We start from the raw sequence: 10,445 nt of genomic DNA, 5'->3' as shown, positions 1-10,445 counted from the left end.
CTTAACATAACACAATTAAAGTATCGTAAAAGTGAAACTCATTTTTTTTATATCTCTATTTGCAACATAACATTTAGTCGATACTAAGACCTGCTATAAGGTATAAGAGATAAAACTTAAAATCAGAAAGGTTGATATCAAGCAAACGAACATGTTCTATCTAAAAAGCTACAAGTACCAACAGTCTATTTGTCGTGACCGGGGTGGGAGTGGGGGGGGGGGTTCAGGTATCCCCCATCAAATTATCGAAAAGCATCAGAATTTAAAAAGATCATAAAAAAATAGTAAATTGAGAGAAAGATATGTAAAAATATAATCTGCATAAAAACGTTCGTTATTTTGTTAGCTCAAACTACTCAAATCACATTTCATATTATTATGATAATGATGACTTGCAATTACTTTCAAGCGTTATCGACGTTTATATTACGAACAATTATTGTCAAGAGCGGAAACGATGCCTGATTACAGCTCTGTCGCAATGTTTGTATTTAACAACAATGCTGTTGCTGTTCCTACTTGTGAGTTACGATAGATCACGTGGCCTTATGCCAACACAGGTTGGTCAACTGGTCCATCATTTTTGGATTTAATTTGGATTAGTCACTATCTGCAATCATTTATAGATGAATTACTTCATAGTTAACTTCACGCTGTAACAGAGGGGCGCGACAAAGGTAAGCACCCTTTTTTGGGTGGGGTGGGGTGGGGTGGGAATGAGTTACGTTCAGCTGGGGATGAACTCGACCACTGCTACACTCCTACCTATCTTCAACCACAAACACTAGTACTTATTAGCGTAAGTTTGCTTTAAGAGCTACCTACATAAACTAAATATGCCACAGAATGCCTCAGATGTTTTGGTGGGGGGGGGGCGCCGGGGGAGGGTTAAGGAACCTAGACCCTATACAAGGAATAAAAAAAAACCACAGGTGCCCAACGCACTCTTTTATTAAAACCTTTAAACAATCAATTATGAATTATGAACGTTAATTATTATAATTATTTTATTATTATTTTCATTATTATTATTATCATTATTATTTTTCGTCGGGTTTCTACGATTTAGTTTCGGTAAAATCTAATTTTACAGTTTTTTATTCAAACAGTGAACGTGTGACCGGATTTACATAAATACTCATTTCCAGTGGTTAGATGGTTCAATTCACGAGACATGGCGTTTCCTGTTTGATTTTAGCTGACAGGTGTACCACCTCGGTAATTTCCCTACAACCAACAGTGAAACCGAAATTACACACGTTGTCGTTAAGGCACCGCCCTTAACTACGGCCATAGAAAGCAGCGAATGCGAAGGGAAAGTAAATACAATACAATATATAGTTCATTAAAAAAAGGGGGGGTGGGTGGTTTTGTTTGGGAAGATAGAGAGAGTTAAATGACTCCCATCCTCCATTTAGTCATAATTTTCCAACACCGACTTATAAACCAATGAAGTTTCAGTATTGCAATAATATTCCTTTAAAGTTGAAATATGATATAACTTTGCCAATAAGTTACACAGTTTTATGTTCTAGTGTTGGTAAGAGATGATGAAAGAACTATTCCGGGAATGGAAATTGATTTTGCTAAAAAAAAAAGACAACAACTGGAAATTGTCATTTGTAGATCTAAGCCACATTCTCATATGTTTTTTTTTTTAAGATTTGACGATATCTTTTGGACGAATCTGGCATCAGCAAATAGAATGGTATAATGGCAATTGCGTTGAAAATGTTGTTACTTTTCTCAATCGTGTCTAAATAACGTATCAACCGAAGAAAGTAATGTTTCTACCAAGTTTAGCATTTTGTTGAAATTCTAAGAGAGAACTGTGACAAGCTAAGCAAATATTTTAATAAATATTAAATTTCAAGGATGAAACAACAAGAGGTTTATAATAGAAGAGAAAACTTTTTTTAAAGTTTTCTGGAGGGCTCGGTCTGTCAGAATACGTTACTTGGCAATCAAACCCAGTGGCGTAGCCAAGGGGGGCGTGGGGGCGACAGCCCCCCATGAAAGCTTGTCGCCCCCCAGTCGCCCCCACTGGGATTTTGGGTGTCGAAAAAATATTACATGTGCGAAAAATATATCATTGGTCTGAATGGTTTCGAATCTCCATAATGACCACTCATGAACGACCCTTCGACCGCGGACCGGCAGTAGGATATATTTGCTGAAAAACCGGACGTGACATAGCGCATAAGCCGGGTTTTCACTTCTGGGACGTACCCTGATGCTCATTAAACCGCTAAAAAGCCAAATTTTCAAGAAAGGAGACAATACTATCGCTGAGAATCATGAAGTCTAGCACCCTAATAATGTTTCAGACGCAATCTTTGATCATGTCAGTTTGACATATAATTCGGTCATTCAGTATGTTACTTGGCTGAAAGCCCAGTCAATTTTTCCTTATTTTCCACGCGCAAGTTGCAGATTTGTCGAAAAATGTCAATGCCGGTGTCAAACTCACAATATTGTGGTATGACTCCCAGGACGGCAAGTCGAGAAACTCACATACAGTCGCGGCGGATTATGGATAGCTTCCTTCGCCTATAGTATGTCCGGGGACATTTTGGGGCATCGTTCCTATATCTGAGGCCTTGGGGTCATTCCTTGACCGACTTGGTGCAATATAATGTGCCCACTTCGAAGTAAATGTATTCACAAATTGTTAGTTGCCATGGGTTTGAACAAATGAGGGGTATTCTATCCTGAAACATAGGGCAAAATGGGGCTGCAGGTTTCCAGTTCGCCGCATCATTTGTCAACTTTGCACTGGGTTCTAATGTTGATGTCAATTGGAATCACTAATAACAGAAATAATCCACCAAAAATGAAGGCCGCATGAACTTTATTGCAGATTTCCTGAGTGACGAATTTGTAATTTTCTCCCGAAATCACGCAACTAGATGGCTGCTATCCAGCCTGGCAAGTGCCATCTTCAGCGATCTAGCAGATATTGAAATCTGAAATTTTCTTGGTACGCTGCGCGTCAACCGATGGTGGCGCTCCGTTTAGATAGTGCTTGCGGCCGGAAAACTCGAATCGATTACGTCCTCCCACCCCCCCCCCCCCCACGTTTCAAATCGGATTGACGCCCCTGCTTATAAGGCTTGGGAAGTGGCATTTCCGACGATCTAGGAGGCCTTTTTAGCTAAAACTTTCGCTACGCTGCGCGCCAACCCATGGTGGCACCCCGCTTAGATAGTAACAAGACGCCCTCCCAGGAAATGGTCAACCCCCCAACGCCCCCACTGAAAAAATCCTGGCTACGCCACTGATCAAACCGCATATCTCGAGTTATAGAAACACTATATTGAGATGGGACTTTTAGACTAACACTCGGTAAATATTGTTCTCTTGTAGCTAGGTGTTACATTTTCTGTTATATGGAACATCTTTTTAAGGGAATTGTATACTTCCCCTTAGTTCATCCCCCATTTAACATGTTTAAGCTCGTGCCGCCAACAATACACACCTGCTATTTATAAAACTGACAATGTGTTTTCAAACTGCTTGTGAAATAGCTCCATAATTATTACACTCTTTTGAATTTAGTCATCGTTTTAAATACTTTCTTTTAGTTTGACATTAACGGCTGATTTCATGTACCTACTTGTAAAGTTAAATCATGCATACCAATAGCAAATAACGAATACAGGATATCAACCTTTGTATTAAATACATCTTTATACTTTTAGAGATATGTCTTCTGTTCCGCTTTTCTGTGGAGTATAGTTTCATTTCGTGGTAATTGTCTATTATAACAGGTTCAATGAATCGAAGGTCTGCAAACATGGCGGCCTGCATTATTTCCTTCTGTCATATTTACACACGAGTCAAATTCTATACGGATACTGGAGTCCGTTTCAGTATACTGAACATAATAATTACACAAGTGATTTCCATATCAGGGCATTGGAAATATGTGTAAGGCTGCTGGTACGGTCAATGTGTAACACTATACACAAACACATTCCCACGAAAATGTTACAAGCAGATAACTAAGGTATATAGATTTAGTACAATGTTCCAGAAGAACACTATAAAGTATAGAGTATAAATGTCTCCATACCAACACTATGAAGTTTGTGATCTCACCCATACAGATAAAATCAACTTATTATTATATAAGTAGCCTTTGTAAAATTACACAAGCACATTTCCGAAGAAAATGTTTGTATGTATAGGCATGTATGTATGCATGTTGGTGTATGTGTGTATGTATGCGTGTGCTTGCATGTATCTATGTATGTGTAAATGTGCGTGTGTGTGTATTTATGTATATATGTGTGTTTTGTCTGATAGCTAGAGGGATAGAAAAATCTAACGAACGTCGAGGCTCGAGGCGAGTGGACTATATATGTTTCCATCGTCTATGGATGGCCATCATTTGATATACTTCTTGTGGTTATAATTCCTCAGTCCTGGCAGTGCATATAGTTTCATGTGATTTTAAAGGAACGTGTTGGATAACTTAAATAGGTGTACTGTGTGGCCAAGGGGCGTCGATCCGCTTCCGGACTGAAACAGCAAAGTAACCAATACAAAATACCGCGGAGTGTTAGCTTAGTGGTTAACGCCGGTGCCTTTCAATCATAAGGTCCCCGGTTCGAGTCACTCCCAGATTAATGTATATCGTCCAGTTACAGAGTTGTTGACAATTAACAATTCATAATCATGGACGTTAAATATGAATGTAAGAGACTGACTTCGGTCAGCTTGCGGCTTTGATAAGCCAATGAGGTTTCTTCGCGAGTTCCTGCTTGCAGGAGGATCTAAAATACATACAAGAATACAGGTGCATCTGATCAGAAGCACACGCGTTGGCTGTTAGATGGACTTAGGGCTTCTACGGTTTCCAGGAAGAAAATTATAGTTGTGTTTAAATCAAGTATTTTAATGAATACGATCAAACATTTATTTGTAAACCAAAATGTAACACGATACATTTCCGGCCCAGCGGTGTGTATATTACTTTTGAACGATGTTCTCGAAAAGTTTGATTTCCGATTAAATTATGGTATCTTTTGTTTCTTTTATGCTTCGATTAGCGTATATTGGAGGGTTAACATATTACTCCCCCTCCCCCTCGGTTTTTAACGTGTGGAGAGGGGGTACTGACCCCTATCCCATTAGGATTTGTTAATAGTATTTTATATGGGTGAATGATTGTATACTTTAATTATTTGTTGCCCGGTATAGGCGGATGTTCTGATTTAATTCATCCTCACCCAAATCGTTGGCCAAATAAATTCACACTGGGTCCCGGGATAGCTTAGCCCTCCCCTAGTCACATGTATATAGCTATATACATACGAGCCTGAAGTTAACGCCAAAAATAACTCTGTTAATGTGATTCAACCACAGTTTTGAAATGGGTATGTGTGATAAAGACTTCGTTCTATATAAAGAGGCGAAGTCCATTGAGAAAGCTACGATAAGGAAAATACTTAATTTTAGGAAATGACGTAAGTTAAGTTAGACCGGCAGTTTACATACAAAATGGTGAATAACTTCGGGCGGTTTGTCTGGTAATTTCGTCTATTAAGTTTTCATGCTGTACTCACATTATTGCTCACGAAAATCGCAGAAACTACATACACTTCTAAGATTAGAGTGTGAATTCACTCTGTGAGAGTGTCCACGGTGATTAGTCTTTCGAAGGGTAAATTCACTCTGTTAGAGTGTCCACGATGATTAGTCTTTCAAAGGGTGGATCCACTCTGTGAGAGTGCCCACGATGATTTGTCTTTCGAAGGGTGAATTCACTCTACTAGAGTGTCCGCGATGAATAGTCTTTCGAAGGGTGAATTCACTCTACTAGAGTGTCCGCGATGAATAGTCTTTCGAAAGGTGAATTCACTCTGCTAGAGTGTCCACGGTGATTAGTCTTTCGAAGGGTGAATTCACTCTGTGAGAGTGTCCACGATGATTAGTCTTTCAAAGGGTGAATTCACTCTGTGAGAGTGCCCACGATGATTTGTCTTTCGAAGGGAGAATTCACTCTACTAGAGTGTCCGCGATGAATAGTCTTTCGAAGGGTGAGTTCACTCTGTGAGAGTGTCCACGATGATTTGTCTTTCGAAGGGTGAATTCACTCTGTGAGAGTGTCCACGATGATTAGTCTTTCGAAGGATGAGTTCACTTTGCTAGAGTTTCCACGATGATTAGTCTTTCCAAGGGTGAATTCACTCTGTGAGAGTGTCCACGATGATTAGTCTTTCGAAGGGTGAATTCACTCTGTGAGAGTGTCCACGATGATTAGTCTTTCGAAGGATGAGTTCACTTTGCTAGAGTGTCCACGATGATTAGTCTTTCCAAGGGTGAATTCACTCTGTGAGAGTGTCCACGATGATTAGTCTTTCGAAGGGTGAATTCACTCTGTGAGAGTATCCACGATGATTAGTCTTTCTAAGGGTGAATTCACTCTGTGAGAGTGTCCACGATGATTTGTCTTTCGAAGGGTGAATTCACTCTACTAGAGTGTCCACGATGATTAGTCTTTCGAAGGGTGAATTCACTCTGTGAGAGTGTCCACGATGATTTGTCTTTCAAAGGGTGAATTCACTCTGTGAGAGTGTCCACGATGATTAGTCTTTCGAAGGATGAGTTCACTCTGCTAGAGTTTCCACGGTGATTAGTCTTTCAAAGGGTGAATTCACCCTGTGAGAGTGTCCACGATGATTAGTCTTTCGAAGGGTGAATTCACTCTGTGAGAGTGTCCGCGATGAATAGTCTTTCGAAGGGTGAATTCACTCTGTGAGAGTGTCCACGATGATTAGTCTTTCGAAGGATGAGTTCACTTTGCTAGAGTTTCCACGATGATTAGTCTTTCAAAGGGTGAATTCACTCTGTGAGAGTGTCCACGATGATTAGTCTTTCGAAGGGTGAATTCACTCTGTGAGAGTGTCCGCGATGTTTAGTCTTTCAAAGGGTGGATCCACTCTGTGAGAGTGCCCACGATGATTAGTCTTTCAAAGGGTGAATTCACTCTGTGAGAGTGTCCACGAGGATTAGTCTTTCGAAGGGTGAATTCACTCTACTAGAGTGTCCACGATGATTAGTCTTTCAAAGGGTGAATTCACTCTGTGAGAGTGTCCACGATGATTAGTCTTTCAAAGGGTGAATTCATTCTGTGGGAGTGCCCGCGATGATTTGTCTTTCGAAGGGTGAATTCACTCTACTAGAGTGTCCGCGATGAATAGTCTTTCGAAGGGTGAATTCACTCTACTAGAGTGTCCGCGATGAATAGTCTTTCGAAGGGTGAATTCAATCTCGTTCATCAGAGTGAGAGCTTGTACAGTTAGATCCAATTCAATGAAAACACAAACTAGCTTTAGAGCAGATTTGGTATACGAAGTCACTCTTTGCTAAGCGTAAATATTCACTCCTTTAAGGACGCATCGTTGTGAACACGCTCAGAGAATTAATTCTCATTGTATGGAATGTACAGAATGTGCAATGACTTACAAAAACGTACTTTAGGCCAGTAAGTTCAGTTATTCTCCCTACACGGTACTTTCAGCTGAAAAATTTCTCGTGTGGAAAACAGTTTTTTATTCACTTACATGTGTACACTGTTTTTCTTCAATTAAGGATACCAAATCCAGGATGATGAAACTAACATCGAAAATTATCACCAAAAGTTAAAAAGGATGGTTAGACTGAGTGAATGTCAGGGAAGTTAAGCTGCTTATAATTTAATGGAGGCATAAGTGTGTGTAATTAGGGAATGCGTAAAGAAGTACAAGGCGGTCGGCGTAAAAGCCAAAAGGATGCCCTCGTAATCACGGAATAAGTAAAGTATTAAAATGCAGTCCGCGTTATAAAGATGAAACTTAGCGAGACCAAATTATCCCATACGACAGCTCTATTTTACCTTTTTTCACGCCATATTGATGACTACAGCCAAAAAGGTGGCGCTGTTTAACTAAAATTAATTGTTACTGCCACTTGTACTAAATCATTATTCCTCTTCCGAACCTAATCTATCTTGAGAATCTACTGTGTCGGAGCCGAATTCTATTCTACTCCAGCCAAATTATATTTTTCTACATCCTCCTAGATCATTTTAATGTGCCTAATCACTTCGCTAAGCTGCCCCTAAAAAAAAACGGTATTTTCCGCTGATAAATTTGGTGTGCGGAAAGCACCGTTTTTTTTTGTCAGCGGAAAGTACCGTGTGTTGAGAATAACGGTACCTCATTAGGCCTATAACAAACGAAAGTCCACTTCTGATGAGCCAGTGTGTCATGTTAAGCTTTGTGCGTTTGTTTTTCTATCTGACCGAGGACTTGAACAAAAGAATTCCAGGTCCTCGGTTGTGATTTCTAAAGAATCACCACGTCCTCGGAAGAATTCTATTGTATGGGGTACTGTTAAGGTTAGGGTACGTGGATTTGAACAATGGAAAATATCAATGGGGTCCTCGGTCTTAATGTAATACAAACATGGGTGTGTGTGTGTGTATATATATATCGGTGTGTATGTCTGACTGTAAATCTTTGGGGTTTGTGTGAAACATTAATCAAACGACAGTGAAAGGTTGGAATTTTGTTAGTTATTTTTTATGTAATTGTAGTTCCATAGTTAACGTTCCAATATCAGTGTTTATAACTAAATCTGTTGTGAATATGACGTACGTTACACGTAACACATCATAAAAAAACACATCTGTCCATCTGTTTCATTCTCTCCTTCCGATATGAGAGAGTTTTCCGAGAACTTCTTTTGTAATTTCACTGCAGAGTTTCACTTTCAGGACTAGAGAAAATCGAAATCTGTCAAGACCCACGACCTATATATATATATATATATATATATATATATATATATATATATATATATATATATATATATATATATATATATATATATATATATATATAAGTTGTTTGTAATACTCTTCTTTTCGTGTGCAATTAAATATATAAATATATTAATATATATATATATATATATATATATATATATATATATATATATATATATATATATATATATATATATATATATATATATATATATATATATATTAATATATTTATATATTTAATTGCACACGAAAAGAAGAGTATTACAAACAACTTGGCCAAGACTACTACTTTACCAGTGGAGAAACTGAAACACCCAGATCATGTAAACTCGGATGTTTACATCACTGATTCTTTAGTGGGTTGTTCAATTGATTTATTTACCTCTGGTTTAGTTTTAATTTGATGTTTACTTTGATTAATGACGTCGATAGTAGTCTGTTCGACCTGATGTGATACTGCTGTACGTGCATGCGGCAAATTAAAGTAACATACAGGGTTCATGATAGAACAATGATTGATGGTGCGTATCTACGGTAGCCTCAATGAGACCGCCAAGTTAACATTTCGATTGACTGATGTACATGCGGCCAATGGTGAGAACATATATATAGGTGATATAGGTGTCGTACATGGTGCAGCACTACGGTAACCTCAAGTCGATTTAATTAAGTAGAATTAACACTGACACATTGTTTCGCGTTGGATGGTTTATTGTGATGTTTTAAACCGGTACTCCAAGTAAGAAATACTCTTTCCACCCCCCCCCCACACCCCGGGGTCCTTGTCTTGCCTTGGACTATGACAAATCAAGATAATGAAAAAAATCCTGATTAAAGAAAAGGTATGGAAAGTAATTCAAAGATCAAATCTGTTTGTACTTATGGCATTCAATAAATTGCTACATCTTCCCTGGTTACACGAACTTCCATAGTCTACGTGGGGATAAATCAAGGGAATTCCCATTACACATTAAAGTTAACTTCAAAGCTTCAGCACTGAAGCAATGGATTCAATGGATAGACTCAACGGATTGCGTGTTAACTTATTGTTCTAAGCGTCGTCTTGTGCATCTATCTAGGGTGATACTGAGATTACTGTCTACAACACTAAATCAACTTACAACATTAGTGTGCCCCTCTTGAACTATAATGTTCTGATTAAACTGTGGACGTACCAAAAAAGAAGAGAATAGAATATATGCAGTATGTATATATACATTATAAGTTCCCATCCCGGTGGAGGCTGGATGTTTTTTCACTGTTCTGGATTATATATAGAACAGTGAAAAAACTTCCAGCCTCCACCGGGATTCGAACCTGGGCCTCCGGCTCCACGTGCGGACAACCCTATATATTTGTGTATGTGCGTGTTCATGTCTAGGCCAAACAACTGGTGAAATGGGACAAAAGAAATTCCTGTCACCAGTTGTCGAACAAAAGAGAACAATAGTCATCGGTTGTACAGACAAAGGGTTAGAATAATACGAACTTACATCGGTTGAAGCTAATATAAAAGAAAACATGCAGGTTGCGCGTGTGTGTGTGTGTGTGGCTGCGTGTGTGCGTTTGTTTTTTATTCTGACCGAGGACTTTAACAAAATAATTCCAGGTCCTCGGTTGTGATTTC

The sequence above is a fragment of the Apostichopus japonicus genome, chromosome 8, assembly GCF_037975245.1.
Source record: "Apostichopus japonicus isolate 1M-3 chromosome 8, ASM3797524v1, whole genome shotgun sequence".
In the NCBI taxonomy this organism is placed as follows: Eukaryota; Metazoa; Echinodermata; class Holothuroidea; order Aspidochirotida; family Stichopodidae; genus Apostichopus; species Apostichopus japonicus.
This window is presented reverse-complemented; position numbering follows the sequence as displayed.